This window comes from Arachis ipaensis, chromosome B04 (assembly GCF_000816755.2).
Source record: "Arachis ipaensis cultivar K30076 chromosome B04, Araip1.1, whole genome shotgun sequence".
In the NCBI taxonomy this organism is placed as follows: domain Eukaryota; kingdom Viridiplantae; phylum Streptophyta; class Magnoliopsida; order Fabales; family Fabaceae; genus Arachis; species Arachis ipaensis.
In genome coordinates this window covers 103,729,621-103,739,100 of record NC_029788.2, presented here as the reverse complement: position 1 = coordinate 103,739,100, position 9,480 = coordinate 103,729,621, and positions in this window count along the sequence as shown.

Below are 9,480 nucleotides of genomic sequence, written 5' to 3'. Positions count from 1 at the left end.
CTTTCTTTCTCTCCCCAGTCCCCACCCCCTTTTCTTCTTTTTTTATTTATTTTATAATTTTTTAATAATAAAGGGTAATTTGGTAAAAAAAATAGAAGTAGAAAAGGATGATTTTATAACGTTTTGTAACGTTGAGGATGATTTTAATAACAAAAAAGATCAGGGACGATTTCGATTTTGACCCCAGACCTTGGGGACGAAAAAAGTACTTATCCCATTTATTTTGTTTCAATTTTGTCTCAATAGTTTTTGATTTGCATCAAATATATTCTTGATGGCTAATTTTTCAAAAAATTTAAGACAAATTTAACAATAATTTCATAAGAACAACCCTTAACACAAGTAAATTAAGCATAATATATTGTACACATGTTATACTTACAATGGCCAAGAAAGTTGAGAAACCTATAAAAGATCATATTATTGGAAGAGAATAAATTCGAGCCACTTTGTTGCAACTGAAACGAACAGGTGTGATATTTTGCGAATAGGCCCTCATGCGAGTCATGCCTGTATGGAGTTATGTGAAAAACTAAGGGCAATTAATCATGTAAAAGATACTATACATGTCACACTTAAAAGAGCAAGTAGCTAGATTCTTATATATTATAGCTTATAATGTTAAAAATAGAACCATTTCATTTTTCTTCCATCGATTTGGAGAAACAATCAATGGCAATTTTTATGTTGTATAATCTCACTCAAAGAAGATTTTGTTCAACAACCTTCCGGAACTACGTTTTCTCAGAGATTCTTCATAGCAATAGATTTTATCCATATTTTAAGATATCTCTAGTTGCACATTGAAGTAGATAGTCATAGTTAGTATACACAATAAAATTTTCTTTTTAATTAAGTGATATCATATAGGATTGTATTGGAGCTATTGATGGAACATATGTCAAAGTCAAAGTTCCAATAGCTGATCAACCTAGATTTCGTGGTAGAAAAGAATGGCCAACTCAGAATGTACTTGCTGCATGTGGCTTTGATATGTGATTCACACATGCTTTAACAGGATGGAAAGGCACCGCGTCTGATTCAAAAATTCTTAAAAGTGCATTATCAAGGGATGATAGGCTCAAAATTTCAAGAGATCTATTTGTTAAAAAAACTTTGACATGTTTAAATAAAGTAGTGATATCTAAAGTATACTCTCTCTATATGAATTTTTTTAGAAAAATATTACTTTAAGGACACTGGATTCATGCTTAAACATGCTCTAATTACTCCATATCGAGGTATAAGGTACCATCTAAAGGAGTTTGCTAGATATGAACTTGAAAATGCATATGAATTATTTAATCTCTATCATTCGTTCTTACGAAATGTGATTGAACAATCCTTTGGAATTTTGAGAAAAAGGTTTGAAATAATAGCAGGTGGTACGAAATCATATTATAACATGGAGGTTATGGTTATTGTCCTTGCATGTATTATACTCCACAACTTTTTAATGGGTGTAGATTCTAATCAATATTTAATTACTCAAGTGGATTAAGAATTACAAAATAATAATCTAAAAATCACTTATGAGGAAAGGGAATAAGTGAAGATTATAGGAGAGGTGCAGCTCTTAGAGACAACATTATGGCTCAAATGTAGGCTGACTATCAAATGAGAAGATGAGGCTTTCTTAAATCTATCGTCCCTACTAACAAGAATGACATTTTAGTTTCAACAAAAAATATAATGTGTGAATTTTATGTAAATGCCATGTGCATTACGTGTCACACTAATATTTTAAAATATGTAAAACTCATGAACATTGTGAAATTCATTATATTATTGTATATGAAATGTGTAGTTGAAACATTCGCTTATGATGACAATGATTTTTTAGAATTAATTAAGAAGAGTATTAGGGGGCCACTAAGTATTGTAATTTGTAGCCATTAATTAGTTATCATTAGTGTTTTTAATGGTATGAAATTAGATTTAATGGTATATGATTACTTACTTTTCTTTTGCTGGTTAAGTGTTGGCCATATTTTAGTAAAATTGCTGGTCTCATAGACTTTCTTATTAATTAAATTACTTGTAACATACGAATCATTTCTTAAGGTAATATCCTTGATTAATTGATGAATTAATTATTAACACTTTTTATATTATTATTTTCTTGAAGTTATTGTATGAAACCTAATTTTTATAATTTACTATTTGATTTTTAGATTAAGACATGTCAATGGTAAAGAAAATAGCATCCCAAAGTGACACATCAAGTAAAGACAATTTAAGATGGACTAAAGAAATGTATACAACTTTTCTTCATGCTTTGATTGAAAAATGTAGCAAAGGAAATAGAATTGACAGTACTTTTACTACAAGTGCATATGGCAATGTTCTTGCAACTCTAAGAGCTTCATTTAGAAACCACCTTCGCAAAGATAATCTTAAGAATAGATTAAAGAATTTGAAGGATCACCGAAGGAGGTTAGCGTGTGGTGTGTATAATAATAGTTAGTTAGATCTTTTTGTAATGTGGTTAGCTATTTGTTAGGCATGTGAGCGTGTGTGCTATGCAGAGTTTGTTATAAGAGTTAGTCACACTAGTTGGTATATAAATTAGCACACACACATCATTGGGCATCATCCATATATTTCTAATCCAGATCATTCTTTCTCCTCTAACACTCTCTCTTTCTCTCTCACACACATCATTGGGCATCAACCATACATTTCTAATCCAGATCATTCTTTCTCCTCTAACACACACACACACACAGTTCTGGCCTGATATCTTTATGGTATCAGAGCTCCATATTCTTTTGACCATGACTTTCGCATCACTTACTACTGCACAAATTGCTCAAGTTTTCTCAAGTTCGATTGCAATGAAACTGGATGAAGAAAATTTTCTTCCTTGGAAAGATCAAGTAGAATCTATGATAGAAGGTTATGAAATGTTGAATCACATCACAGGCGAGTCAATTCCAAAGAAGCATCTTTCAATCAAAGATGAAGCTTCAGGCACAGTGAATCCAGAATACGCAACGTGTAAAAAATAGGATGCACTACTCAAGACTTGACTTTTTGCATTAATGAGAAAGAGATTCAATACACGCATAGTTGGATGTGTGTGTTCTCACCAGATCTGGAAAAGATTAGAGACTTTCATTGCATCACAGATCACAGCTAAGATTAGACAACTAAAGTATAAACTAGTAAACACAAAAAAAGAAGGTTCAATTTGCGATTACTTGCTAGAGATAAAGAAGGTAGTTGGTGCGCGAAATTGAACTCCGCAAACTTCGCACAGATGAACTGGTAAGTGCACCGGGTCGTCCAAGTAATCCCACGGAGATTGTTGGATTGAGCAAGCAATGGCTATCTTGTAAATCTTAGTCAGGCGATTAGAAAAGATGGTTGTTTGTTTGAAAGCATAAACGAAATAGTAAAGAACGAAATACCAGATTAATGTGGAAACAGTGATAAAGATTTAGTTAAGGCTTCGGAGATGCGTATTCTTTCCGAATTAACTTTTCTTACTGTCTACTTCAATAACGAATGATTCATTCAATGGCAGCTGTAAGTGACTAACTCATGTCCTCTCATCAAGTTAATCTCTTCTAGACCACAACAGTCCACCATATCCAAGTAACTCATGTCCTCTCATCAAGTTTACTCATGGCTTCTCACTACAGCCGAAGATGAACCTCTAAGCAATCCACTCCCCTTTGCGATCATACTCAAAATGCCACAGACAATGTCGGATCTTCCGGATCAGAGAGTACTGCTTCTCTGACTCTAGCCTTAGCGCCACAGAGACCTCAGTAACCCACGGTCAACGAGATTTCATGTCATGTATCCAATATTTTCCAGGTACTCTCTTGGAATCCATAATGCACTCTCTAGCTATGGTTCAATGCTATCCGGGGTAGGACTCATACAGAATCCATGTAGAACAAGGATGATTGTCACGGTTCACACCCAATTCATTGAGATTGAAGAACGAGAATGCATAAGAAAATAGAATCAAACATATTGAAATAAAAACAGTAATATTATTAATCCATGAGAATTAGCAAAGCTACTACCCCTAACATAGGAGGTTTAGTTGCTCATGCTTTACAATAAGAACCAGAGAAATAGTGTCTGTGCTTCTCCCCTCCTGGGAGGCATATCTGGAAAGGGTGCCTAAAGATGCTTAAATACTAATCTAATAACTAAGGATTACAAAAATAAGATAAACTGGACTCTTGGCGCGAAAATCCACTTCCTGGGCCCACTTGGTGAGTGTTTGGGCTGAGTTTGGGGTGAATTCACGTGCTTGGACTCCTCCTGGGGCGTTGAACGCCAGATTTAGTCCATTTTGGGCGTTCAACGCCGAGCTTGCTCCTTTTAGGGCATTGAAGCTGGGCAGGGGATGATTTAGGCATTCAATGCCCGTTTTGGGCATTCATTTCCAAAGACAAGTATAAACTATTATATATTGCTAGAAAGCCCTTGAAGTTAGCCTTCCAACGCCGTTAAGAGCACGTCATTTGACGTCTGTAACTCCAGAAATGCTTGTTTGAATGCACGGAGGTCAGGAGTTGATAGCATCTGCAGTCCTTTTCTTTGCCTTTGAATCAGACTTTTCCAAAACTTGCTAGATTCACCTAAAAATTACTTAAAATCATAGGAAAACCACAAAAATTCGAAGTAGCATCCAAAAAGTAATTTTTGCACTAAAACCTACTAAAACATAATAAAACTTAATCAAATGTACTAAAAATACTAAGAAAACAATGGCAAAAAACGTATAAAATATCTGCTCATCAGTAGTAGATTCTTTAATTTGTGGTGGAGCAATGATAAATGACTCTAATCATGTAGAGGCTATTTTAAATGGACTGCCAGAGGAGTATACCTCATTCATCACCATAATAACTGCTAGGTTTCCTCCAGTGTCAATTGGAGAGTTAGAAGCTTTGTTAATGGCCCACGAAGAGTTGTTAGACAAGTATAAGAGACCTAATAATTTTGTACAAGCACATGTAGCACACGTTCAAAACTCTAATCATAATTTTAGAGGAGGTTTTCGTGTAGGAATGTTTCCATTTCATGGACGAGGTGGTTCAAGATTTGGCAGAGGAGGAAGACACATGCAGTTCCAGCAACAAGGATATGGAAGATCAAATTCTATGCATTTTCAGGCTCAAAGATATGGAAGAACGAATTCCAGAATAATACAATGTCAAGTGTGCAACAAACTTGGACATTCTGCTCTCACTTGCTAGTACAGTACGATTCTGACTCTGGAGGAGGTTCACACACAGAAAACTCCTTAGTTTCTCAAAGTCTTGGTGCCAATCTTTCATACTCTAGTGCCTTAGTGCAAAATAAAGCTGATTATGCTGCACCTTCAACTCTTCAAGACCCGAACTGGTATCCAGACTTTGGCGCCACAGATCATATGACTGCAGATGCAATGAACTTCATTGAAAAGTCTGAATATGCTGGATCAGAATGTGTCACTATTGAAAATGGTACATGTTTGTAACGTGTGATGTGTATAATAATAGTTAGTTAGACCTTTTTGTAACGTGGTTAGCTATTTGTTAGGCACGTGAGCGTGTATGCTATACAGAGTTTGTTAGAAGAGTTAGTCATACTAGTTGATATATAAATTAGCACACAGACATAATTGGGCATCAACCATGTATTTCTAATCTAGATCATTCTTTCTCCTCTCTCTCTCTCTCTCTCTCTCTCTCTCTCACATTTTGGCCTGATACCTTTAATCACTTTGGAGTTTGCTATGATCTCTTTCATAACTTAAGTGAATTTTCATGGAATCCAGACACAAACTGTTTACACCTAAACCTAAAGTTTGGGCAAATTTAATAAAGGTAATTAATGTTATCATAAGTTGCTTCAAAGGTTTATGATTCTTTGTGCATAATTCTTTATAGCATTTCGTTTTGTTAACCTTATTCATTTTCACTAAACTTAAAAATTTGCTACAAACTTTAATAATTTATAAAATTAATCTTAGAGTATAAAATCATTTTGCCTAATAATTCTAAATTATTATCATTCTTCACTAGGAATCAAATTTATACACAATTTATACTTTTTTCATATGAAAAATTTGTACAGATTGTCAATATTTTGGGACTAGATTTTCGTGGAACTACCGCTTCTATGTATATTGATGTAAAAAGCTGCTCACAGCTTAAAAGAAAGAAAACTATATAATTAAATTACGAGTTAAATGCATCAATTCTTTGTATAGGCAAAAACAAATGTAAAGAAGTTGATGCAAACTCCGATCAAGCATTATGACAAAACTATATTTTATACACGGTTAAGACAGAACAACTAAAAATATTGGCTGGAAGTGCCAAGGAAAGAAATAAAAGTATAGACAAAATGAAGGAAACAATTAATTTAAATGATGATGATTATCTAAAGCTTGATAGGGAGGGGAATGATTGGCATATAACTACTCATTCAACTAGCTTTGCTGGGGAGATCCCTGATTTAGGTAATTCAAACCAATGTAATAGTACACATGGAAATCAAAGAGGGTCTAAGCGTAAAGTACCAATGAGTGATTTACTTGAAGCTGATATGAAACGAATGAGCAACTATATTTAAGGATTGACAAATATCTTGAAGGATGAGAATAATTACTATTATAGATCACTTAATATTGCTACAAAGTAAGCATTAACGTACAGTTGAAAGGCAGGTTGAAACAGCTGAAAAACAATTTATGTTAGTTGAAAGATAAATTATGATAGCTGAAGAACAAATTCAAGTTCTCAAGATTCAAGCCCAAGCTGTTGAGAGAAGGATTACATTCTTGAAACAAAGTAGGGCTTGCTTTTACTCTAAAAATGATGTGCACAACGAGTTAAAAAAATTGGGTGTTGTGAATATTTTGAAATTGCTACCATTTTCTTTGTAGGGATAAAAGAACCAAACGAGAATTTTTTGGTATGCCCTTTGAAAATCGTCATGGTGCATTATATGACTTAATGAAGGAAACTAATACAATTTAAGAGCAATACTATTAGTAATAGTAAAATATATCTTTTTGTGCATACTTATGATTTTAGATTCTAATATTGTATAATGTTAGTAAAGCCTCTCTATTTTGTAATCAATATACTTAGGAAAATCTTAAAAGAGGCTTATGGTTAGTATATCTTTATGCATCTTGAATATATAGCACATATATTTTGAATATTGACAGATAATGGGGTCGACTACAATGAGGTTCTATTTGCAAATTTCAAAGGTGGTATGAAAATTTTGTGGTATTGATAGACATGTATTATTCATATATCAATTAAGTGGTAGATTCATGTTGCGCTTGGAAGTATATCATATGATTTTTCTTGGTAAAAATACCAAACTTATAAAGATTAGCTAGAAAGGATATGAAACTTCATATCTTGGAAAATATAGATACAATCACGGTTTACATTGACTTGAGTTGTTATTTTCTTTTATAATTCAATGAATTCATTATTTTTTGGCAAGGAATGATGCCTTTTATATTGTTTAGGGTCTTCAACTTTGTTGCTCTACATTTAAGATAGGACTAATCGTAAAATAAATTATTGTTAATTTTTTGTTGTGCACAAAATTATTTCAGTTGTGGTTTTCGTTTGAGTGCTATTGGAAAAATCAAAAGTGAGTGACATTTGGGATTCACGGGTGAGATTAGGTGAATTTTTTGTCTTATAACAATACACCAGCTAAAGACAAGGACAATAAGGAACAAATGGAAAATAAGTGTTTGTCTGTTTGTCTTATAACAATAGAAAAGCTAAAGACAAGGACTATAAAGAACAAATGAAAAATAAGAAGAGGAGGATGAATTCAAATATGGCTAGTCAAAGAAATATATGCAGTGTCCTTATGTTAGAAAATAGTTAATGCTAGCATCTTCTTTTAAGTGACTATATTATTCTTTTGAGTAAATAACCATTTCTGACTACGAAAGATTCGAATGCTAATAAAACTAAGAATAAAAGACCATTTGTATCCGTAAAAGATGAAAATACTGACATATATACCCACACTAGATCGAAACTAAACTTGTACCCACGCAAGATGCCCTTCGTGTGACAAAAGTACCCTGTCTTTGGAGGGTTGGAGTGCCACATAGGGTACTTTTGTCACACGGAGGTTATCTTGCATGGGTACAAGTTTAGTTTCGATTTAGTGTGGGTACATATGTCAATGTTTTTATTTTTCATGGGTACAAATGGTCATTTATTCTAAAACTAACCATAAAAGAACAAAACTAAAGTTGTACCTATGAAAGATGAATTATGTTCGATAAAAATAATAAATTATTAATTTTTATTAAAACATTAATTATAATACCCAAATCACCCCAATCTTTTCTATTATCTTCAACTATTCAAATTTTTTTAACTCAACTCTCTGTTAGTAGCAAAATCACTACCTTTTTTTTCTCAAATTTTGAATACCACCATCACTAACACCACCATCAACACAATTCATCAGTAAACAGAGACAGAATGAGACAAAAGAAGATAAACTGAAGGAAGATAAATAAAGCCAGGAGAAGCAATGAAAAGCGAAAATTATTAATTATGCCGTATTCAGCAATCGTTAAGCTCGAGAGAACGAGGAGAAGCGTTGCTTCCATCGTTGAGGTGGTTCTGCCGGAGGCAGTGACGGAGGAAAGATGCTATAGCTCTAACTCTAGTGAATTCTCGGCATCTTTATTTTGCAACAATGGATCCGTTGGGCTTGACGAGGAGAGGATCGAGTTGTCAAATCTGGAGGTATGAGAAATTGAATAAGAGCTATAGCTCATTTCATTTTCTATTTAAATTCTCTTAACTGAAAAAAAAATGTTATTATTGGAGCTTATAGGTTTTTATTGAACTTTCATTTTGTTTGTTTTTAAATTGTTTCTTCTTGCTTTATTTTCCGTGATTCCCCTATTCATGTGCAAAGTAGAGTTCTTTAGTGGCAAACTATTGAAGAGGATAACAAGAAGAGAATCAATGGCTGTTAGCCATTTATCTTCTTTTGTCACACTCTCTCTATCTCTATTTATTGATGAATTTTGTTGACGATGGTGTTGACAGTGGCGATGGTGGTGGTATTCAAAATTTGAGAACAAGAGGTAGTGATTTTGCTGTAACACAGAGTTGAATTGAAGAATTCGAAAGGTTCAGATAGGAGTATTTTGGGTATTTTAATTATTTTTTAATAAAAATAATAAAAAAATTAAAAATTGGTTATTTTTGTCGAACATAATTCATCTTTCATAGGTACAACTTTAGTTTTATTTTTTTATGGTTAATTTTGTCGACATTTAAATCTTTCGTGGTTAGAAATGGTTATTTACTCTTATTCTTTTTGTATGAAGATTTTAGGAATAGTTAGTCTTAAATTGCATAAAGTGATATTTTATGTAATCTAAGAAATTGTTTCTTATAATTTGTATTTATTGTAACACGAAAAAATTATGATTTATAATCTATCTTAAAATTACTA